This window comes from Puma concolor, chromosome B4 (assembly GCF_028749965.1).
Source record: "Puma concolor isolate L17-30 chromosome B4, mPumCon1.1.hap2, whole genome shotgun sequence".
Taxonomy (NCBI): Eukaryota; Metazoa; Chordata; class Mammalia; order Carnivora; family Felidae; genus Puma; species Puma concolor.
The window spans coordinates 119,363,295-119,389,197 of record NC_141673.1 but is presented as its reverse complement, the minus strand read 5'-3'; the positions used below and the strand labels follow the sequence as shown (position 1 = coordinate 119,389,197).

General features: G+C 39.8%; 1 long non-coding RNA gene across 1 annotated transcript; it reads right to left on the bottom strand.

The window, feature by feature from the left end:
* On the bottom strand, positions 1 to 25,126 carry LOC147579460 (uncharacterized). The gene is made up of 4 exons (XR_015253174.1): positions 24,986 to 25,126; positions 20,991 to 21,054; positions 15,615 to 15,774; positions 1 to 262 (listed from the first exon to the last, which is right to left on the bottom strand). It is a non-coding gene; the product is annotated as an uncharacterized LOC147579460 (long non-coding RNA).
* Between the last annotated feature and the right edge of the window lie 777 nt (positions 25,127 to 25,903).

Below are 25,903 nucleotides of genomic sequence, written 5' to 3'. Positions count from 1 at the left end.
CATTTTTAGAGAACGTGTTATTTACTATACCTGCCACCCAGGCTCACTTGCTATGGTGGTGGGAACATTCCATGACTACATACACAAATGAAACAGATCAAATGCGACATTTCTCACTGAAAACCAGTATGTTGTAGCAGAATGAGAGTAGCCTGAAAGTCAGAAGATCCGAATTCTCATGTTGATTGCTATTAAATTGGTGTGTGATCTTGTGCAAGGCTCTTCACCTCTGCAGGGTCTGTTTCTTCATCTGTAAAAGATGCTGATTGGGAGAGACAATCTGTGAAGTCTTTACAGTTCTATGATGCTATAGTTTATAGTTTGTTCCTATTCAGCCTTAGAATTCTCTGGATTTAATGAAATTGGGAAGGCGGGACAACCTGATCTTTGATTAGCTGATGCTGTGCTCGAGGTTTATTTTTATCTCTTTCCTTTCTCAAACTAATTTTTGATGTAAGCCAAGGCCTTCCATGGTGCCTTCTATGGACAGGTTTCATGAATTCCAGGTCAGATAAATTAGAATAAATAAGTATATGATGAATGAACATTTTTTTCATTACTTAATTCACATTATTTTAAAGCCCATCAGCTGGTTCTGCACCTAGCAGACCATACAAAAGAGAGGACTCTGTTGTTTCCTGGTGCCACAGACTTCAATTTCTCAGATTTGATAGAGCATTCCCATCCTGAGATGAACATTCACTCATTTCCATCTCTAAATGGCATTGGCCTTTGCTGTTCCAAGGACCCAAAGAGCATACTTCACAACCAATTCAATGTAAGTTACAAAGATGGGCTCTTCTTGCTTTCATCCTGTCCCTAATGTAGGTGACCACATTCTGTGAATCCCTCGGGGAAGAACTCCAGTGATAGTTCTGTTATCCCCTAGGGGATGGCTCCCTATTTCAGCTCCTTTAGGAAATAATGTTTACTGTCTTTCTGACTAGAAAAATATTTATTGTCTCTGATTATAAAAGTAATACCTGATCTTTGTGGAAACTTTGAAAAAGTATTTATAAGTAATCAGAAATGCCAAAATTACCTATAATCCTATTAATCACAAATAGCCACCATTATTTCCAGGAAATATTTACGCCCAGTTTGCTAGTTTTTCCTATGCATGTTGTGTATGTGTATTTTTAAAAAACAAAATAAGATTCATGCCATGTACAGTTTTGTGACCTAATCTTTTCATCTAAAATTATACACACAGTATTTTCTAACATCCTTAGGTATTAATAAAGGCGCTTTTTGAAATGGTGGCATAGTGTTGATGCATTACATAAATTTACCATAATTTGCTTAATTAACCTTCCATTGTTAAATACTTACTTTATTTCTATTTTTCACTCATGAATAAAACTATAGTATACAACATTGTACATAAATTATAGTACACATCTATGATTATTTCCTTAGAACAATTTAATATCAATGGAATCACCAGGTCAGGAATATTTCTTTTCTCCCTCCAGTAGTAACTGGAGGGACCTATTTTATTGCATGCTCACCAAGACTCCAAATTATCACTGAAAAAACATCTGTCGACTTGGTAAAAGAAAAATGAAAATTTGCATTTCTACATTACTCATAGAGTAATTTTTATCATGTGTATATGGATCTTTTTTTTTTTTCAGTATGTGAATTCTCTATGTCGGTCCAATTGCATTTCCAACAATCTACTAAAAGAATCTCAGAGAAACTATGGGTTGCCACATGTTGTAGCCCCTATGTGAGTGGCAGCTTCTGGGTTCCTGAAGAAGTTTCAATTGTGAGGAAACTCCTCGAGCAAACCTCTTAAGTCACTGTCTTAGAGAAGGTATGACACTAAGACCATAGATCAGATGGGCAGTTGATAGTGCTTGGACTGAACGATTATATCCTCCCAAAATACATATTTTGAAACCTGATCCCCAGTATGATGATACTTGGGGGTCAGGCTTTTGGGGGTGAATAGGTCAGCCTAAATCCTGCTGTTCTGACTGGCGATGTCTAGGCAAGAGCAAGAGAAAAGAACCGGAGGTCAGGTGACTAGGCTCATGAAAGACGAGCCAGAGAGGTCAGATTTTTAAGATTTTTTCAATTTCATTTCAGTTAACTGTTTGTGTGAATCCTTGGACTCATGATGGAAATGTTTGTTTTGTTGTTGTTTTAATTTTTTTTAAGTTCTTAATTTTTTAATTTGTTTTTGTTGTTTTTATTATTATTATTTTTTTAATAGTTTGGGCTTCTGTGCCAGAGATCTAGGACCAGCCACCCTTGGATGAGCCTCTCTTGCCTGAAGAGTATTTGGAGTTAAAAAGCAATCAAAATCCAGTAGATTCAGGAAAAGATCTTTACCTCCCCCAGAGCTGCCTAAAAGAATTTAGATAGAGGACTTGCTCCAGGCAGGGAGTTAATATCACAGAGAACTGCATACACTATGAACTAGGGGTGGTGGACAGGGAGGAACCTAGTTGATCAAAGTCCTTTATGTCCTATTGTTTCTCAGGCCACAGCAAACCCTTGTTTACCAAACATTTACTCTTTTTCATCTTCCTGTGAATTGCATTGCTTCCATTGTGAAGTCCCAGACCCCTACTGTCTTATTATTCAGGATGGCGTATATACTTTATTTTGCCTGACTATCCTTGAATTTCCATGTCTGTGAGGGATTCCTCGTAGATAGAAAATTAAAGGTGATTTTCTCCCATTTACCTGTCTCACGTCAAATTTGATTGTTAGTCCAGCTAGGACCTAAAAGAGGACAGGAAATTCTTGCTCTGGGATGTATGAATACTGATACTATATCCTGAACGGAGCCATTGCTGGTTTTGTAGGTCAGCATTATAAAGGATGGTTACATTTGCTGTCACAGAGAATTGGGTGTTTTCAGAATCAACTCTGAATCAGTTCTCACTGTCATTTATTATATAATGGATTTAGGGCACCTGGATGGCTCAGTCAGTTGAGCATCTGACGTCTCCTCAGGTCATGATCTCAAGGTTCATGTGTTCGAGCCCCGCATCGGGCTGTCTCCCGTCAGCTCAGAGCCCACTTTGGATATTCTGTCCCCCCCCCCGCTCAAAAATAAATAAATCTTTATTATATAATGGATAAACACCACTGGATGAATTAAGCAAGCAGGCATTATGCTAGCATGGCTAACATTAAGGTGTAGGCCAATTTATTGAACGTACTCACTTGACAGCCATCTGTTTACCCTTTGATGCATTTCATCTTAAAGGAAGATTTATACTAATTAAACAACTTTACCCATAAAAGTTACACTAGTATATCCCCTCATGCTCTGTCAAATTTCTGTGTGCAATTTTTAAGGTCTGTTTCAATTACCCACATTGGATTGTTTTTAACCAGCCACTCCTCCTTCTCTCTGTTCTAGCCTCTGACCTTTTTATGAACAATTTACGGTTTCACCTCAAGTTTCCTTCTCTCTGGTGATAACAAGGGTGACAGTACTGTAACTCCAGAAACACCTGGATATTTACCACCTATTTGGTTATTTTCCATTTGGTTTCAGATCAAATCTTGGCACCACATATTGTGAGGCTGTGTCTATCACACAACAGATCCCAACAAACAGTCCGTGAAAAACAGACAGCAGCTGGCTGGCTGGGAAGGTAGCTCTGTCTCGTGGCCAACTGCTACACCAGCCACGGCAGCAGGTATTCAGTAAGTGCCTACTCAAAGCATAGAATCTGAAACATTTAAAATGTGATACTTGCCTGTACAACTGGCCTAGGACTCTGTGCCACGTATCTCATGGCTGGTGGAGCTGTCATTCCAACCTTTGGAGGTGGCCTCAGGTGACCAGTGGCAGATCATGGGCTGTTCTTTATCCCAGGCTTCAACTCATTACAAGGAAGCCATTGTTAATGAGCGCTAACATCCAATCTGTAGATTTGATTCTAAAATATCATAAACCTGGGGCACCTGGGGGCTCAGCTGGTTAAGCATGCGACTTCAGCTCAAGTCATTCATGATCTCGAGGTTCATGAGTTCGAGCCCCAAGTCTGGTTCTGTGGTGACAGCTCAGAGCCAGGAGCCTGCTTCAGATTCTGTATCTCCCTCTCTCTCTGCCCCTCCACCACTCACACTCTGTTTCTCTCTCTCTCTGTGTCCCAAATAAATAAATAACATTAAAATTTTTTTTTAATTTCATAAACCTGAACCATGTGGATTCACATGTGGTTTGTATGACAAGAAATACTCTTTTCATTTTCTAAAAGACAAGGCTGGTTCCTTTCGTCCTGGGATTTCTGCTAGGAAGTGGTGGGCAGTGCACCCTGTTAGAGAGAAAACCACCTGGTGCACCTGGATGGCTCAGCCGGTTGAGCATCCGACTTCAGCTCAGGTCACGATCTCACATTGGTGGGTTCGAGCCCCTCACAGGCTGGCTCTGTGCTGTCGGTGCAGAGCCTGCTTGGGATTCTTGCTCTCTCCTCTCCCTCCCCGGCTTGTGCTTTCTCTCGTTCTCTCAAAATAAATAAATACACTGTAATAAATACATAAATGAAAGAAACACAGGCCCAGAATGCCATAACTTAGGTTAAAGCCCCAACTCAGTAAACCAAGATTTAATACCTAACCAGACTGTGGTTTCACCCGCTCCCGCCCAGACAGGTTATCTCTCACCAGTCTACATGGGAACTTCCCGGTCAGCACTAGGGTACTGGTGGACCCCTTTGGTTCTCTTTAGGAGGGCGACCTCGCCTAAAACGATGGATTCTTTGCTAATAATTTCCTTTTTTCCGCTCCCTCTCTACCTTTAAAAACCTTTCCTTTTCTGTAGCCCTTTGGAGCGCCCCTCTACCTGCTGGAACAAAAGGCTATTGACTACTAAAATGACAAATTAGGGGAGCAGAAGTAGCCTCATTTCAGATATTGTTGGCCACGAGTCTGCTGTCTGTCGTGCCACATTCTGCAGAATCTGGTTTGCTCTTTCCATGCACTTTTCTTGGGACTTAAGAAACATAGACCATCTTTTGATGCCTCCTGCATTGTGAAAACAAACCAACAGAGAACCCAGGGCAATTTATCAACAGGGGCTGTCTCTTTGAAAAACACCCCGAGGCCACATAAATAAGTAATATCTAATTAAAATGCAGACTCTCAAATGCCACCCCAGTGATTATTCATTTATCTGGGATGAGGCGCAGGACCCCATTTTATGAAGTACCTGGGGACACTAATGCAGGCAGTCCTCAAGCCTTGCTTTGCGAAACACTGATAAAGATTCAAGTTCTATGGGTGGCATTCCAGACCCAGGCAGAGGCCTCAGAGATTTAAGGTAATGGAAATAAGGGAGGAATATATTCACCTGTTTCACTTCCATTGCTTCACAAAAACCATTTTCTCCAGCCCACATTTTTATTCCCAATTAATTACCACCTTATCCCAGCAAGAGTTGTGGCGATGGACTTGGCCTTTTTACCACTCACCTGACATTAACCAATTCTCTCATTTTGGCAAACAGGAAGCAGCTGTTTGCAAAGTTGACTGAAACAAGCCGGCTAGGTAAGTGTTACCCTGACCACTCCAAGGAAAAGGAGTCGGAGCTGATAATGAACAGCATCTATGCTGCTAGGAAGTGCTCTGAGTGCATCTATGCTGCAACTCTCTGTGCTCTGAGACAGACACGTTCTGAGAACTGTTCTCTCTGTTCCCTCCTTTTGATTCCTTGTGTAACCCTGGCTACGCATTAGGATCACCTGCCAAGCTTTTAGAACAGACTAATTCCCCAGGTCTCCCCGGAGACTCCGATTTAAAGGTCTAACTAGGTTGCTGAAGAGAACAATGTCTGTCTGAGCTGCTTTGAAGGCTGAACTGCCCACTGGGGCAGAAAGAGCATGCTGGATTGGAGAAACACATTTGCAATGGCATAGAAGCATTTATTTATTTAACAAATGTTTATTGGATACCTTCTCTCTGCAGAGCTGTGTGCTAGGAGATGGGGAAAATACAGCAAAAAGACACAGAGCCTACCACGGAGAAGCTTGGAGCCCGGGAGCCACGGAAGAACATCTCTGGGATAGACAGTGGCACCCACCTCTGGTCTCTCTGCTTCTGTCCCCGCCCCCTTCAGGGCTATTCTCAGCAACAGCAGCAACACGAATTACCTGAAACCAGGATCCGATCATGACGCTCCTCACTTAAAAACCTGCCTATGGTTTGCATCTCATTCAAAACAAAATCCAATGTCCTCGTGATGGTCTCGAAGCCCTAAATTATCTGGCCCTTTCTTGCATCACTGACCTCATCACCCCTGTTCTTCTCATGGCTCCCCACAGCCCAGCCTCCCCACCCCCCAACCTTCCTGATCTTCAAACCCAGCAAGCATCCTCCTAACTTCTCTTGCAAACCTCTGCTCTTCCCTCTGCCCTGAAGGCTCTGTAGGATCCCCACGTCCCCACCTGTCTGATTCAGGTCTCTGCTCCTACTTAACCTTATCAGGCAAGCTTCACTGACCATCCACTGTAAAAGGACAAACGCCTGCTACCTCGCTGGCCTCTCTTTCTTTACCCACTTCATTGTCCTACCGCACTTTGTGTGACATACTGAATCTTTCTTTTTTGACTTCTGTCTCTCTTTTACACCAGTTAGGATGCTATGCATCTATATAATCCAAACTGGGCCTACCACATGGCATGGCTGCATGCCACCTGCTGGTTCTGCTAAATGCCCAACAGTACAGGTCCCATAGCTGGCATGCCATATATACACACTGAATGGATAATTGGGCATCCACACACAAGGGCAGGAAACGGGGCTGGAAGGGAGCCAAGGGAAGCTCAAGAAGGCCCAGTTTGCCTTGTTCTTTGCCTTATTCTTTCTGTTTTAAAGGAAGAGACAGGAGCAGATCTGTGATTTAGAAAGACTCCTTGGTCAGAATGGAAGATATGACGAGTGCAATTATTTCTCCACTTTATAAATGAAGACGCTGAGACACAGAGGTCAAGAATGTGCCCAAGTTCACAAAGCTAGTAAGCAAATTAGTAAGATTCAGGTTCGAGAAGTTTGCCTCTAGAGTCTGCCTTAATCAGCAGACTCAACTTCCATCAGATTAAAACAATTTTTTTTTTCTGACCAGCTGTCTCTGATTCACTGTGTACTTTATTTTTTTATTATTTTAAAAAATTTTTAATGTTTATTTATTTTTGAGACAGAAAGAGACAGAACACAAGCAGGGGAGTGGTAGAGAGAGAGGGAGACCCAGAATCTGAAGCAGGCTCCAGGCTCTGAGCTGTCCGCACAGAACCAGACTTGGGGCTCAAACTCATGAACCTCAAGATCATGAATGACTTGAACTGAAGTCGGATGCTTAACTGACTGAGCCACCCAGGCGCCCCAAATCTATCATGTCCTTTAAACCAACACCCAACATCTAAGCTTAAACACAGTAGGTGTGCATTTACTTTTCCTTTTTCAGAGGGAAGAGAATCATAAAACATATTCTATGCACGATCCCCCAGGCTGGCATGTCCTCCTTCTTTCTCCTCTAAATTCAAGTCAGGTCTTGGGAAGCATTTTCCATACAAGGCACTGCTCTAGCTATGCACGGGCACTGCTTTAAGTATATAGGGACATTACATTAAGCTCTAGAATGTGTCCGCATGGAAGGAACATTTCCCCAGGGGCCAGAGCCCTAGGGCAACTGTCAGTTAACAAAGAATGATTACAGTTTCTAAAATGATGCTATCAGAGGGCACAGGAGGGGACTGGCCCTAACAGGATGAGGCATCTGTCCCAAGGCAGTGAAAGCCAAGAGTAAAAGAGGCAGAGAGGTTGAAGGAGAATGTTCTAGAACAGACAGAACCAGAACAAGGAGATAAAACAAACCGATCTGTCTTAATTCATGGAACAGCTTCTGCTCCTCAGTATGAAGTTTCCAAAGAATTCTAGAATTAGATATTAGTAAGTACCTTTAGAGAGTCTGTCATAGGTCTCACCTGAATATCTTTGGCCTCAGTTGAAATTCATTTTCTTTTGTCTGGACTGGACAATAATGGATTTTTCTCATAGCATGAGCTGTGTGATTATGTGATTTTGAAAGTCTGAGTGTAGCTATACAGAAGGACTGGACAGATACTAGAGATTATTGTAAGGTTTTTTTCCCAGGCAATTCTGCTTGTATTCATCTGCACACTTCTGGAGAAACTGAAAAATTGGGATAATTTTATATCTATTTAAGAAATACCTGTGCTTTTTTTTCTTCTTTAGGGATTTTCAAAAAAATCAAGTGTATATAGAAATACTTCACCATATTGGACATTAGAACCCTTAAAATGACATGACTAAAAAAAAAAAAAAAAAAAAACCAAACAGACCCTGATGTCCAATCACGTTTTAAAAGCAATGTAATGGAAAACACTAATTTAAAAAGATATATGCACCCCTATGTTTATTGCTGCATTACTTGCAATAGCCAAGATATGAAATCAACCCAAGTGTCCTCCCGTACATGAATGGATAAGGAAGATGTGGTATATATATATAATGGAATATTACTCAGGCATGAAAAAGAACAAAATCTTGCCATTTGAAACAACATGGATAGACCTAGAGGGTATAATGATAAATGAAATAAGTCAGCTAGAGAAAGACAAATACCCTGATTTCACTCATATGTGGAATCTAAAAAACAAAACAAATGAGTAAACAAACAAATTAAAAGCAGAAACAAACCCATATATAGAGAGAACAAAGTAATGGTTGCCAGAGGGGTTGGGGGGTGGAATGTCCAAAATGGGTGCAGGGAAATGAGAGGTTCAGACTTCCGGTTGCGGAATGAGTAGGTCATGGGGATGAAAGGCACAGCCTAAGGGATATAGTCAGTGGTATTGTAATAGCGTTCTGTGGTAACAGATGCCTACACTTGGGGTGAGCACAACTTAACACATACTGTTGTTGAATCACTATGTTGTACACCCGAAACTAATGTAACATTGTGTGTCAGCTATACTTGAGTAAAAAATATATTAAATAAATAAATAAATAAGTAAATAAATAAATGCAAGCAATATGGCAGGGGTGGGATGGATCAGGCCATGGTCAGATTTTCCCTCACATCCAAAACTTTGCTTGGAAACCTTTTGTAAAGTAATTATAAGTCTTATCACTTCACATATAGAAAATCTAAGTTTTTACCCTCTTATAAGAACCATCTGTGAGAGGTATGAACAGCAGATACCATGTGTCCCAATTTGAGATGAGAAAACTGAGGGAGCATGTTGAGCTGGCTCGCCTAAATTTATATATTTCACCCGTGAAGGGTCAGCCTGGGGTCAAGGCCAGATTCCCTTAGATTCCAAGTGTCTTTCTTCCCCAACTTAGATTATGTCTAGTGACAAATACTTAGGTTGAAGGAAGGCCTTTTTGAAATGTAATCATTTCTTCAGTGTCTTCCATTTGACATGAACAGATGATGTCAGAATCTAAACACTTCTCCTGAGCAATGAAGAAGATAAAAATTTTGTTTTTCCCCCACTGCACAGTGTCTGCCTAATAGCAGATCTTCAGTAAGTACTTAATGAAAATGAGTAAATCAATGGTGGGGCAAGGGTAAGAGGAAGTCTGAACTCAATACACACTTTCCATTTCCTGAGACACATGGACTTTGGTAGGAGAAGGGGGCTTGACCTCTAAGACCTCTGACCTCTAAGATCTCTCTGACCACTGCTGCATGTGGTGGCAGAGCTCAAAGTGCCTATCACCTCCTGCCACCTGCTCCGTCACCACCCTCCAGCCCCAGCCCAGGCAAGAGGGTTCATATTTTATGTTGTATAGTTTAAACCAGTTGGACCAGGGATGGGTGCCTGACCTCCAAAGAGCCAAGTAGTGCAGACCATCTGATTATCTGTGATTATCAACAGTTTGGACGAAGAGACCAGAAGCCACAGTCAGAAATTAAAGGTTGCCATGGCAAGCCACAACTACTTACAGTAAAAGGGAATCACAGTAAGAGAAAGCTGGGGAAGTCAACATGCAAAGATGAAATTGTAGTAGAGGCATAGGGAATGGGGAGAGGAGAGATCATGTGGCCAGAGAACCCCACACACAGAGATGAAGAAGGAGCACAGGAGGAGTGAAGGGAGTGAGAGGGAGAGAGAGAGAGAGAGAGAGAGAGAGAGAGAGAAGGAATTTGGTTCCTGACTTCCCAGATACTAGTATAGTTCTCATGAAACTCAATTTTATTTCATTTCCTTGAGACTTCCTTATATTGTTTCAATAATCCTTCTTCTTCTTATTGTATTTCATTCCACCCTTTTCTGTTTGTTTGTTTTTTTTTGCAATGAAGAACTTTCAATAGACTAGCATATTTTAAAGTTAAAAGCCAAAATTTTGAATAAAGCTGAATATAAAAAGCAGTATGTTCATCAATTTTGTTTTAGATGGACTCTTTTAATTAAGAAGTTTGTGCCAGTGGCTTTAGCAAAGCCATTGCTAGTTGACATTGGTATCTAGGGCATTTGAGCAAGTAAATGTGTTGTGTCACCTTGCTGACAGGAAAGGCTATTTGAATTGGTTTCCAGAGAATTCTGTCACTTCAAACTAATGAGTATTTTTACAGATCCAAAGCATTTATGGAAGGAAGTTTATTGTCCAATCTTTGGGAAAATAAGAAAATATTTGGTTTCCTTGAGTGTGACAAATAACTAATTTGCTAATAAATGGATAATGTCACCCTGTCACCTCTATGGATAAATGATTACCTCTCTTAGCCATTTAGATATACTATTTGCTTTCTTGCTAGTACAACTATGATTTATCGTAGCAATACCTCCTACCTAGTAATTCCTTATTCGATTAACATGGTAGATATGTGACATGATATACTGTGATATACCTATGACATATATATATAACACATACTTTTTTTCTTTTAACAAATATTCATTGGGGGTCTGCTGCATACATGATAACGCTAGGTGTTGGTTGGGGAAATGGGATACAGGTCATCATCCCTACTCTTAATATTTAAACAAACCAGAATGATTATTGATTTTATAATGTTCTGTTAAAACATGGGCATACTGTATTGTTCCTTAGAGGCTGGTTTGGAGAATTAAGGTTATTTTCAAGTCTGGAAGTCCTTACTCATTAGAAGTTGATTTGGATTGGGGCGCCTGGGTGGCGCAGTCGGGTAAGCGTCCGACTTCAGCCAGGTCACGATCTCGCGGTCCGTGAGTTCGAGCCCCGCGTCGGGCTCTGGGCTGATGGCTCAGAGCCTGGAGCCTGTTTCCGATTCTGTGTCTCCCTCTCTCTCTGCCCCTCGCCCGTTCATGCTCTGTCTCTCTCTGTCCCAAAAATAAATAAACGTTGAAAAAAAAAAATTTAAAAAAAAAAAAAAAAAAAGAAGTTGATTTGGATGAAGATTCTCCTCTGCTCTATTCATCGGTGGTAATCCACCACACTTATCCCCAAAACTGATGAATAAATGAGTGAATAAATGGGTGAAGAAATGAACTGGTGAGAATCTAAGCAGAAAAATTTTACATGTGGAATCTGGCACATTGAGAGCAGCAACTAAGCCTGGTGTGACTGAATTAGATAATAGTTGTGGTTTTTCCTAGGGCATCCTCTGAGCATCAAAATTTGGACTCCACTTGGTTTTTCTCAATATTGTACCTTATTTGTGTGTCCCATACAGCCTTTATAGTAAAATATATTCACCTGAGACCACTGCTCTTATCCCTTGACTGATCCCAGGACTTGATTAGTAAGGGAGTCTTACTTCTTTCCAGGATGTTCTGAATACTTCTGTCTTCCTCCCTTGAAAGGTTAACACCAGGGAGAGATGTATGGAGCTACTGGCTGCTTTTTCTCCAGCTCAATCCATTTTCTGCTATGGGTCATTTTAAACTCCTTACAACTGGAAGAGTAATAGCCTGCAAGTAGTGCTAGTGGAAAAAGATTCTCCCACTGCAGACCTTAATAATATTTTCCATGGAACAAATTTAAATCATTCAGGCCATTGTGTTTGGGACCACCCCATCTGCCTATGGTGGAGATGTTAGCCCTATGAATGTATAAAAGCTTCGGTACTACTGGCCAACATTGTGATTTTGATAAATCTAAGGTTATTAAGTCTTAGATTTGATCTGTATTCTTAGTGAATTTAATCTTAAAAATGAATCCAAAATTTAACTTTAAAATGGCAGACTGGAAATGGTGTTGCCTTTCTGCCTTTTTAACATCATTCTAAAAATCACAGAGAATTTAAAGTAAAAACACAAATTTCATCTAGGAGACAGTTATAGTCCAAAACCATAATGTAGAAAGATGGTCTTTATGAGGCAAAGTCAAACTTGGGTTTGAGGAAACATGGGGCAAAAATGTCTACAGCTGTGTCTCTCGAGCAGAGGGTGCAGGAACTCCAAAATGTTGGCACAGCTGGTGAAACAAGACCTCCGCCCATTGTTGGAAGCAATGGGAATAGATGCTAGTGCTGGGGGCTTATCTGGATTTCGTTTCACACCAAGGAGAAGCAAGGGAATTGAAACTGAATGAAGAATCATACAGACTGTTGTTAATGATAAGCAAAGGGGGCACTAGTTAAAACAGGAAGGACAGATTTTAATTGGTAATAACTACTGTAATAAAGACAAGAGCCAAGCATGACCTGAACTCAACTTTGATTTGTACAGAGTGACTCGGCATTTTTCAGAGAGAATGGGGTGGCAGGAGGGGGCGAGCAGGAGCTCAGTAGAGTCAGAGAAGTGAAAAATTACGACAAGCGGGAAGGGAGGGTTTGGTCTATTGGAACCTACCTGGGTTTGCTGACTGGTGTTTATCCAAGTTATGCTCCTACCCTCCCACAGATCCTGGGTGGCAGGGCTGTCTCCTCATGTGTTGGCTGGAACAATTCATTTGGCAACCCTGAGTTTTCTCAGGCAGGCACTTTAAGGATGGCTAGGGTCATCCTAGGGATACAGCCTTGAGCTATTATAAACTACAAACTAGTGTTTGTTCCAGTTTTATAGCCCTCTCCTCTAGTTGAGGAGAGGGCTCAGAGGAGCCTGGCTAGATTAAGTCAAGGAGAGAGTCTTTGTGGCCACCATATCTGAGAGGGAAAATGTGCTGTATTGATGATACCTGTGTCTTTCCCCAGGTTAGGAAAGTTTTCCACTCCGATTTGCTCACATAACCCTTCTACCCCTATTTCTCTCTCTTCCTCTTCTGGGTACCCCTATGATTCTGATGTTGTTCCCTTTTAATGAGTCACTGATTTCTCTAATTCTTAAATTGTGCTCTTTTGCCTTCATCTCCCTCTTTTTTTCTGCTTCATTATTCTCTATAAGTTTGTCCTCTATATCGTTGATTCTGTTTTGCTTCATCCATCCTTGCCGTCGCAGCATCCATCTATGATTGCAGCTCAGTTATAGTATTTTTCATTTCATTGTGACTAGTTTTAACTTCTTTTATCTCTACAGAAAGGAATTCTAATCTATTTTTGACTCCAGCTAGTATTCTTATTATTGTGATTCTAAATTCTGGTTCAGACATCTTGCTTGTATCTGTGTTGGTTAAATCCCTGGCTGTCGTTTCTTCGTGCTCTTTCTTTTGGGGTGAATTCCTTTGTTTTGTCATTTTGAAGGGAGAAAAGGAACTAATGAGGTATAAAAGTTAAAATTTAAAAAAATTAAAATTAAAAAATATTAAAATTAAAAAATTTAAGACACACACACATACACACACAAAAACAAGTAAATGATGCTAGATCCTAGGTGTGTTTTGGTCTGGGTGTTGAAAGTGGTTTGACAGGGGCGCCTGGGTGGCGCAGTCGGTTAAGCGTCCGACTTCAGCCAGGTCACGATCTCGCGGTCCGTGAGTTCAAGCCCCGCGTCGGGCTCTGGGCTGATGGCTCGGAGCCTGGAGCCTGTTTCCGATTCTGTGTCTCCCTCTCTCTCTGCCCCTCCCCCGTTCATGCTCTGTCTCTCTCTGTCCCAAAAATAAATAAAAAAACGTTGAAAGTGGTTTGACAAATTAGAGAAAAAAAGGGGGGGGGGAAGAAAAAAAAAGGAAATCTTTTGAGAATTTGAAAAAATGAATACACTGAAGTAGACTAAAATAAAATGATGGAAGTAAAATAGAATTTGAAAAAATTTACATAAAAGCAAAAAGTATAATAAAAAATAAAGAAAAATATTTTTAATAGGAATTGAAAGTAAAAATGAAGTTTTTCTCTTTCTGCATTCAAGAAAAAGAAAAGAAATGAAAAAGAGAAAAGAAAAAGAAAAAGGAAATCATTTGAAAATTTGAAAAATTGAACACACTGAAGTAGACTAAAATAAAATGATAGAAGTAAAATAGAATTTGAAAAAATTTACACAAAAGTAAAAAATATAGTAAAAAATTAAAGAAAAATATTTTTAACAAAAATTGGAAATAAAAATGAAATTGTTCTCTTTCTGTATTCAAGAAAAAAAAAGAAGTGAAAAAGAAAAAAAAGAAAGAAAACTGAATAGATGGACCTGCTAACAGATTGAAATAGAACTGAAATTACTTCGTTTTCCCATAGAAGCCAGACTGTAAAGTGCTTTATAGTCCATAAACTAAGCAGGCAGTGAGACTTATGTTCTTGAAGAGCAAGGTTGGCCCACCTGGGTAGAGCTCAGTGCAACGACTCCGTTCTCCACTAGATGGCGCTGCCAGCCTACTGGGGTGGATTGTTGTGGCGCTCACAGATACTGTTTGTGCATGCATGGGAGCGGTGAAAATGGTGCCACCCAGCTACCCAGTCTCCAGCATCGGAACTCTGTTCTCCCCCATCAACAATCACTCACCCGTCCTCTGTCTTCAGCTTTCGTCCACTCCCCGCTTCTTCACTGTCCATGACCAGGCCCCAGGCAGCACGTCTCTCCCAAGTCCTATCTCAGATGCAGCTGTTTTCCTCGCCCCTTACTTCCAAAGGACTGTGGCTTTGACCCGTCCTGCCCCTCTGCTGGAGGGTCTCACCGAGCAATGGCCAAATGAACAATGGCTGAATATCGACTGCGCCCAGGAACACTTGCTGGATCCTGCTGCTGCTGGTGCCCCGAGACTGCAGCCAGGTGCCAGCCCACCCCAGAAAAATTTCGCAAGATAATGTAACAGCAGCTTTTCAGGGATTATGGAAAATCACAACACACATCTGGCACCAGGAGTCACCCTTAATGACCTTGTTCCAGCACTAGCAAATATGGCCGTTTTCTGGAGTCTGCTGGGGCCAGGTGGCTTCAACAGTCTCTACCAAATGTCCCTCCAACAATGGAACCGCTTTTCCCCGTGTGGCCCACGAACCTCCTGGACCCCACTCTGTTCCTGGGAATTCGCCCCTCCCACCAGAGCACTGCCAGGTATTGAGCTGTGGAGTTGCAGCCTTTGCGCTCCCCTTGTTTACAGCCTTAATGGAATTTAAACCCTCTCCTTTCACCTTTCTCCTTTCTCCATTTTTAGTTTAGTCCCTGAGGCTGTTTCCAATTTTCCACTTTCTCTCCAGCTGCTTTTGAGGAGGAGTGCTTTTCCAGTATTCCCCGCCCCCACCCCCCTGTCTCTGTCCTCTCTCTGCCCGCAAAAGCACCTCCCTTTTCACAGCTTCTCGCTCCCCACGTTCACCTCTCCATGCCACATACCTGCTGAGTTCTGTGGTTCACGTTGTGCAGATTGTTGTGTTAATCCTCCAATCAGTTTTCTAGGTGTGCAGGATGGTTTAGTGTTGGTCTGGCTGTATTTCATGGATGCGAGACACACAGAAAACTTCCATGCTGTTCTGCCATCTCGGCTCCTCCTGTGCTATATTAATGAAAAAAGGGGACTCTGGAGCCTGCTTGTCTGGGTTTGAATCCTGGCTCTGCCACTTACCAACCATGCAGCCATTTGATCGTGAGGACAAATCACCATGTTCTGATCTCTCTAATTAACAATCTATAAAATGGGGTTCCATGTAGTACCTACTCCATAGGGATTCCATGACAATTAAATGAATTCATGTTGGTGAAGCATGTAGAACAATGCCTAGCACAAAGTACATGCTGTTTAAGTATTTGCTATAATTACATTTTATAAGCAATCTATCTGCAATGCAGAGGGTATAAGAGACTCTACAGCAAGTAGGATTGCATTTGCTGATCTTGGTTGACCTGGCAGAAGGAAAGGTCAAAACACCCAATTGCATGACTAGAAAATGGTCCTAACAAAGCAAGGGTCTTGTCCAGGAAAAACTCAACCTTATTCAAAGTTGCACACTAATCTGAAGGAATCATCCATAAGATGTTATTTATGAAAATGAGATTTGAAGAAAAAAATGAAAAAGAAATAGAAGATGAAAAACATTGACCAGAAAAATGTCAGAAAAGAGAAGAAAACTTAAGTCAAAGAAACAATAAAATAAAACAAAAGACAGCAGAACAAAGCAAAACTATTAATCAAGATGGACTGAATAATTCTGCAATGACAACATGCTCTCAAATCTTGGTGGCTTAAAACAATAATTTCTTTAAGTTTATTTATTTTGAGAGAGAGACCAGGGGAGGGGAAGAGAGAGAGAGGGAGAGACAGAATCCCAAGCAGGCTCCATGCTGTCAGCTCAGAGCCTGACACAGGGCTCAGTCTCGCAAACAGTAAGATCATGGCCTGAGTCGAAATCAAGAGTCAGATGCTTAACCAACTGAGCCACCCAGGCACCCCTAAAACAGTAAATTTTAATCTCTCACTCAGGCTATGTGTCTTTTTTGGGTTGACTGAGCCTTATTCCATGTCATCCCTAGTAAGGAGTCCAAGCTGAAGGATTCACTGTTACCTGGAATGTCTGAAATCTCTATAATCAGAAATAAAAAAGGCATATCATACAACGGCTCTAAAAATTTCCAGCAGAAATACCAAATGCCACTTCTACAAACATTCCTTTGGCCACTAACAGGTCAGAGAGCCAAAATTAATTCCAAATGGGGAATTAGTTCAATGCTCCTATGTACCCAGAATGGAAACTATAATATTTGCAAATATCTGTAAGGACTGTTAGATAAAACACTTTAAAATAGAATTTAAGAAAACTTCTCATAAGTAAAATTAGATTTGAGTCTATAATAAACAGCTTATTGCATTCCATATGAAACCAATCCAGAGATATATACAATAAGACAGATCCCAGAAAAATTATTGGGATGAATCCTTAGAATTCATAGGATAAACAGACACACACACACATACATATGCATCCACACACACACACACACACACACACACACACACACACACAAGCTGGGCTTATGTTTATCCTTAGCAATGTCCAATGCTAGGAAAAAGTTGACAATAGATAATGTGTTTTCTAAAAGATAGTAAGGTACTTTTTCAATTTGCAATGTTTACCTCAATTTTGTGTTTTTGACAAAAATATACTAAAACTGTATACACTTTGAAAACAGTTGAATTTTACTTTTTAATAGCTTTTTTTTTGAATTTTAAGTTTATTCTGAGACAGAGACAAAGTGCACACATGAGCAAGAGCAAGGGGAGGGGCAGAGAGAGAGGAGAGAGAACTCCAAGCAGGCTCTGCAATGCCAGAGCAGAGCCTGATGCGGGGTCAGAACCCACAAACTGTAAGGTCACGACCCCAGCCGAAACCAGGAGTCAGATGCTTAACCAGCTGAGCCACCCAGGTGGCCCTTTAATATCTTACAAAGGGTAAAATTCTTGTTTTTATTTTTTTTAAGTTTATGTATTTATTTATTTATTTATTTTGAGAGACAAAGAGCACAGAGGAGGGGCAGAGAGAGAGAGAGAGAGAGAAAATCCCAAGCAGGCTCCACACTGTCAGTGCAGGGCCCAACATGGGCCTCAATCTCACAAACCGTGAAATCATGACCTGAGCCGAAATCAAGAGTTAGATGTGTAACTGACTGAGCCATCCAGGCATCCCGAAAGGATACAATTCTTCATATAATTAGAAAACACAACAGTATAGGTCAGTAAAGAAAGCTGAAAAGAAAAGAAAACAAAATTTTCAGAAAGAAATTCCTTTTCAACTTTTGAAAACTCTAAACAGTGAAGATGAACAAAATGCTTTTAAGCATAACCCACATAAAACTCTCAAAAAGGATGTTATAAATTATGTATACCATGAAGATACAATTATTGATTAAAACAATGAAAAATAAGTGAGACATCACCTGATACCTGTCAGAATAGCTAAAATCAAAAACACAACGAACAACAAGTGTTGGTGAGAATGTGGAGAAAAGGAACCCTCCTGCACTGTTGGTGGGAATGCAAACAGCTACTGTGGAAAAGATCATGGAGGTTCCTCAAAAAATTAAAAATAGAATCACCATATGATCCAGTAATCCCACTCTTGGGTATTTACCCAAAGAATACAAAAACACTAATTTGGAAGGATATATGCAGCATTATCTACAATAGCCAAATTATGGAAGCAGCCCGAGTGCCCATTGAGAGATGAATAGATAAGGAAGATGTGGTGTGTATATATATATATATATATATATATATATATATATATATATAATGGAATATTGCTCAACTATAAAAAAGAATAAAATCTTTCCATTTACAACAACATGGATGGAGCTACAGAGTATAATGCTAAGTAAAGTAAATCAATCAGAGGAAGATAAATACCATATGATTTCACTCATATGTAGAATTTAAGAAGCAAAACACAACAAAGAAAAAATAAAGAGACAAATAAAAAAACAGACTCTTAACTGTAGCGAACAAACTGATAGTTACCAGAGGAGAGGTGGATGGAGGATGGGTTAAATAGATGTAGGGGATTAAGAGTACACTCACTGGTTTTTAAAATTTTTTAAATTTTTTTATTATTTAAAAAAAATTTATGTTTTTTTTTTTTTTTTGAGAGAGAGAGAGAGACAGAGACAGAGCATGAGCAGGGGAGAGGCAGAGAGAGAGAGGGAGACACAGAATCTGAAGCAGGCTCCAGGCTCTGAGCTGTCAGCACAGTCTGACATGGGGCTTGAACCCACGGACTGCGAGATCATGACTTAAGCTGAAGTTGGACACTCAACCAACTGAGCCACACAGGCTCCCCTTTTAATTTTTTTAAATAGTTTTATTTTTATTTTTGAGAAAGAGAGACAGAGTGTGAGTGGGAGAGGGACAGTGAGAGAGGAAGACACAGAACCTGAAGCAGGCTCCAGGCTCTGAGCTGTCAGCACAGAGCCTAATGTGGGGCTCAACCACGAACAAAGAGATCATGACCTGAGCCGAAGTCAGATGCTTAACCGACTGAGCCACCCAGGTGCCCAAGAGTACACTTATCTTGAGAAGCACTGAGTAATGTATAGAATTGTTGAATCACTATATTGTACACCTAAAACTAATATAACACTGCATGTTAACTATGCTGGAATTTAAATAAGTGAATTAATGAATGAATGAATGAATGAATGAATTTCTTTAAAAAGAAAAGAAACAAAACAAAGAAAAAAAATAAAAAAGAGCAGGTGATCTTGTTGGATCCAGAATTTGAACAAATTAAATCTCTGCGACTTTATCTTCTTTATTAAATGAATATTTAATTACTGATCAAAACAATGAGAATGAAAAAGAATTATTTCTATGAAAATCACAAGTCAGAAACAACAAAAAGTCACTCTGGTTTGCTCCTTAGAAGATGAAAACAATGACGTTCATGACCTGTGGCCTATAAGACCTATATTTATACTCTTGCACTCCTCCTCTCAGATATTAGGAATGAGCCTGTAGATATTTACTATATCAAAAAAAACAAATAAACTTCCCAGTAAAAGAAAATAAAAGGATTCTAAGTTTGAATAACAAATAAACAGTTAATAAAATGATACATATAAAAACACATCATTTTAAAAATGAATTCAGGGGCGCCTGGGTGGCTCAGTTGATTAAGCATCTGACTTCAGCTCAGGTCATGATCTCATGGTTCATGAGTTCGAGCTCCATGTTGGGCTCTGTGCTGACAGCTCAGAGCCTGGAGCCTGCTTCAGATTCTGTGTCTCCCTCTTTCTCTCTATTCCTTCCCTACGCATTCTCTCTCTCTCTCTCTCTCTCTCTCTCTCTCTCTCTTTCTCTCTCAAAAATAAATAAAAACGTTTAAAAAATTAAAAATGGATTCAGAATGCTTGAAACTAAAGTTTGTCAAAGATGTACCAGAGAAATTCAAATAAAAAGAAAGCAAATGTTGCAATCAAAAGAAACAGGGTTGGGGCACCTGGGTGGTTCAGTCAGTTGAGGGTCAGGCTTCAGCTCAGGTCACAATCTCACTCTTGTGAGTTCAAGCCCCATGTTGGGCTCTGTGCTGACAGCTCAGAGCCTGGAGCCTGTTTCAGAATCTGTGTCTCCCTCTCTTTCTGCCTCTCCCCTGCTCGTGCTCTGTCTCTGTCTCTCTCTCTCTCTCTCTCTCTCTCTCTGTCTCAAAACTAAATAAACATTAAAAAAAAAAAAAGAAAGAAACAGGGTTGAATCAGGGTAAACAGGCATTAAATGAATCAAAATGTTCTATATAATGACAAATGGTTCCATCAGCAGCAACACTTAATATTTGTGATTAAGCAGCAAATATCGTGGCATAAATATTCATAAGCCAAAATACAAAATATCTAGAGAAAGATAGAAAAACAATAGTAGTATGAACTTCACTTCTCTTGAAGCAATTCCATGGAAAAAGTGAGACTGAAAATACTGAAAATACTCGTAAAAATAACCTGAAAATTAATGTTGATAATTTAATTGATACAATAATATAGAAGATAGAAGAAGTTGTATCTAATTGGTATACATCCAACTCTATACTCTGAAAAGACAAAAAATACTTTCTTTCTATTTGTCCATGAAATGATGTCAAAAATGATCACATATGGTCCACAAATCATAAATAATTTATAAAACATAGAAATAATATAGACAACATTCAGCGCACTGCAATGCAGCGCACTGCAAAATAGCATAGAAAGTAGTAAAAACAACAATGACCACCATATCAAATCCACTCCCACCTGGAGTAAAATGTTTCTTAACTCTTGGGACACTGCAGAAATGAACATTGAAGTTGCAGGATTTCTAGAAAAATACATATGAATGTATATCAAAAGAAAATATATAATCTTAAATACTTGGAATATATGTAGTATTAAATACTTACATGCCAAAAAAAAAAGGAAAATACCACCTAAGATCTATTAGGATGGCTATTACCAGAAAAACAAGAGATGACAGGTGTTGGAGAGGGTGTGGAGAGAGGGGAACACTTGTGCACTCTCGAGGGGGGTGTAAGTTGGTGCAGCCATTATGGAAAACAGTATGGACATTCCTCGAAAAATTAAAACTGAAACTACCATACGATCCAGTCGTTCCACTTCTAGGCCTATGGACACCAAATCAGTATATCAAGCAGATACTTGCCCCGCCTTGTTCATCACAGCATCATTCACAGTAGCCAAGATATGGAAATAATCTAAGTATCCACTGACAGATGAACAGATAATGAAACTGTGGTGTATATATATGCAAACAAATACCAGCCATAAAAAATAAGAAAATCTTGCCATTTGGGACAACATGGATGAATCTTCAGGGCTTTCTCCTAAGCAAAATAAGTCAAATACTGTATATCTCACATATATGTAGAATCTAAAAAAATTGAACTCAGAGAAACAGAGAGAGGATGGTGGTTGCCAGGATCTGGGAAGTGGGGGAAACAGGGAGATGTTGGTCAAAGGGTACAAACTTTCAGTTATAAAATGAATAAGTTCTGGGGATCTGAAGTATAGCATGGTGACTATACCTAATAATTCTGTATTGTTTACTCAAAATTTGCTCAGAGAGCAGATCTTAAATGTTCTCAACACACACACACACACACACACACACACACACACACACACACACACAGTAACTATGTGAGGTTATGGATATGTTAACTAACTTGACTGTGGTAATCATATATGAAATCACCTGCTTGTACACCTTAAATGTATCAATTTTAATTGTCAGTTATGCCTCAATAAAGCCTGGGAGTGGGGGGAATGAATACACATCAGCCATTGTTTCCGGTTCAAAGTGTTTGAGAAAAATTTTTAAAGGTGTGTTTAAGGAAAGCAGAAGGAAGGAAGAAATGGTGATTACAACAAAAATTAAGCACTATGAAAAAATGTATTCATTGTTCCATTCCATTGGAAACAATCATTAAATAGATAAATGGTAGCTACCTAGCAAAGAAAAAAGTGACAAAGTTCATACAAATTAAATGAAAACAAAAAGATAACTACAGATACAGGAGAAATTAAGAAAAACATAGGACTACATTGTAAATACTATGTAAATAAATTTGAAAAACTGGATGTAATGCATGAATTTCTTTCGGAAACTATAAATTATTGATATTGACCACATATGAGACAGAAAACCTTAACAGCATCATCACCCGAAAAGAATATGCAAAACTTGTCCACAATTTACAAAATTGTTTCTTTATTCCTAGAAAGAATGAAGCAACTCTACAAGCACTCGTGTGGAAAGTACTCCAAGTCTTATTATTAAATAAGAAAAGTAAGGTCCAGAGCAGTGGGGAAACCTTTGTGGTTATTTTCTTATTTTCTACGAAAAAAGATTAGGAATATTTATACACATATGCTAACTGGGTATGCATGTAAAATTTCTGGAAGGATAGAAAAAAACCTTCTGGGAGGGCAACTTGGTTTCTGGCTATAAGAGGGTGATAAACTACCTTGCTCTAGGCTCATCATCTTAACAGAACCCCTGAGGGCACCTGGGTGGCACAGTGGGTTAAGCTCTGACTCTTGATCTCAGCCCAGGTCATGACCTAACAGTTCATGAGTTCGAGCCCTGCATCGGGCTCTGTGCTGATGGTGCAGAGCCTGCTTGGAATTCTGTCTCTCCCTCCCTCTGCTCCTCCCCTGCTTGTGCTTTCTCTCTCAAAATAAATAAACTTAATAAAAACTTTAACAGAAACCCTGATACACCTGGAGAAAGTGGAGAGTGACAAGAGTGGACAAAAAGAAATCCACTTAGCTGTGTTCTAAGTGAAATAAAACACACATTGTCTCTGGGGCGCCTGGATAGCTCAGTTGGTTAAGCATACATCGGCTCAGATAACGGTCTCGTGGTTCACAAGTTTGAGCCCCACGTCGGGTTCTGTGCTGACAGTGTGGAGCGCACTTTGGATCCTCTGTCCCCCTCTCTCTCTCTGCACATCCTCTGCTTGCATTCTCTTTCTCAAAAAAAAAAAAATTAAAAAAAAGAACACAAGTTGTCTCATGGATCTGCTATTAACCACAGAATTGATGATCTCATTGGGGTGACTAACCAACCCACTGAAGCAAATGTTTTTCGGCCACTGGGAGTAAATACAATCTCATGAGCATCAGTTACATATATAATTATGGGAAGTTTCTATGTGAATTCTTTTGGTGATTCTGAAAATCTGTTTTGTTTTGTTTTGTTGTGTTGTGTTTTGTTTGTAGAGAGCCTGAAAAATAGAAGAATGCTTTCCTCCAGAGAAAATAACTGAAGAAGTTCAAACGCAGTAGGAAAATGGGGAAAATAAATAGATTTTTTTTCAGGAGAACAGGAAGCAGAAAGCATTTTAGGGAAGTAAAAATATGTTTTCCGCCCACCTTTCAAATTCCTGACTGGGACCCCTGTAATGAAAGATTAGCAAAGGAAGAGAATACACACGTATTTAACATAAGTCTTATGTGACATAGGACCCAAAGAAACCACTAAACCTGAGTGTTTTTTATGCTGAGTTTGGTGAAGGGTAGAAAGTTGTGGAAAGATACTACAGGACAAAAGTATGAGGTAAGTATGGTAAACTTAGCAAAGCCTGTTGTTCAGATTCCTCTCTGTTTCAGAGAAAATGATGCATCTTTCCTCTGAATATAGAGAGAGCACCTGTCACTTGAGTGCTTTATGACCTCCTTTGGGGAAAAATCAGAAAGTCCTTCTTTGAGGAAAACTAAGAAAAACTATTTCTCACATTCTTCAGCTTGAAATATTCAATATGTCAAGGTGAAATATTTTGGGGTAGTATGTCTTGAACTCTGTCAACTTGAACCCTCCATTTTTGAGAGGATTGTTAGATTTCTAGACCCCTATGGAAAAGACTTTTATGCCTATTGGTTATTATTACTGTTGGTTTCTCCTTGAGAGATCTGAAAATATCAAAATAGGTTAGTGTTGTCTAACATTTAAAATCCATAGTTTGAAACTGTAAGGATATACTGTCAATACTAATACCTATCACCTATTAATTAGCTTGGTTTGGGTCTCTTCGGTGCAAAATTCTCATTTAATGCACGACTACATTTGATTAAGGGATCTTGGTTTTCTCAGTCTTTAGTTATATGCTATATCTAATAACATTCTAGATTTAGTCTTAATAATTAATTCATAAAATACCCTAAATTCAGCTTTTCAAAATTCAAATTTTTCTTTATGATGAAGGGTGACCTCTAAAGATAAAGATTCATGGGGCGCCTGGGTGGCTCAGTCAGTTGAGCGACTGACTTCGGCTCAGGTCATGATCTCACGGTCTGTGAGTTTGACTCCTGCATCGGGCTCTTTGCTGACAGCTCAGAGCCTGGAGCCTGCTTCTGATTCTGTGTCTCCCTCTGTCTCTGCCCCTTCCCCACTCATGCTCTGTCTCTCTCTGTCTCAGAAATAAATAAACATTAAAAACATTTTTAAAGATAAAGATTCCATCTTGGAATATGCTTCATAGCAAAAAGCATATTTGAAACAAAAAAACTGGTCATAATATTTGGTCTTGATAATATTTATCAAGAGTAAATGTCTTATATATTTTACTGTAATATTATGCCATTTATTAGAATCCTATGTGATCTATAGATTGTGCCAGAGATAGAAATAGTTATGTCATGCTATGATCCATACTCTTCAAAAAAATTTTCTAATTGCATTTGATTTGTTCCTCCCCTACAGGAAACCCAACATACCAGTAGTCACTAACCGCTATGGCCACTTTTCTCCAGATATGCAGCAGAAAAATAATTTGCCGAAACATCTGCCAAATGAGAAGAGGGCTCCAGTTCCCTGAAATGTTGCTTAGAGCTGTGCAGAGTCACCAGCGAGCTTCTAGTCAACAGGTCCCACTGACCCCAATCTGCCAGTGGGAGAATTACCCACTCCTCTTTGTCAGTTCTGGAAATAAAGGTGGCTGTTAAGGCACCTGGGCCACCTGGCAGCCGGCAGGGACAACAAAAGAGGAACAATCGCTCTACATTTGCATAAGCGACAACTGTGCTGAGCTAGAAAAGGGGTCTGACCCACGAAAGGCAGACACAGACGGACTTGCAGAGGCCAGTGTCTGGGCTGTGTGTCATCTTTCTGTTAACGACATTAACAAGCATATTCTCATCATTGAAAAGTTCATTTGCCATTTAACAGCACTTTTTACAAATCAGTTGCCTGTTCACTAGCAGTTGATTTCCCACCCCACCCACAACACTCCTATTGACTATATTATAATGCACTTGCCAGATGGATTAGAGAAATAAGGTCTCCTCACAGACAATCTTTCACCTCACTTAGAACAAGTCGTGGGAGATCAGTTTGGTTTGGTTATTTGTCTCTGTTCTCATTTTTACTATCGGATTTCTGCTTTTTTCTTTATTGTTCTCTTTATAATTTATGGTTTACTATGTCCTTAACCCGAGTTCATGAGTTGACTGTATGGTTAACCTATTTCCGAATTTTCTTCTATTGTTTTTCAAGCAAATGCCATTGAAGACTATAAATTTACCTTCACATACTGCGTTAGGTACATCTCATTTCGTTTTTTAATGTAATGTCGGTGCAGTGGAATCTCGAAACAAAGACACACAACAAAGGAGGTCGTGTGAATCTGGTCTGTTTGCAAGACCCAGCT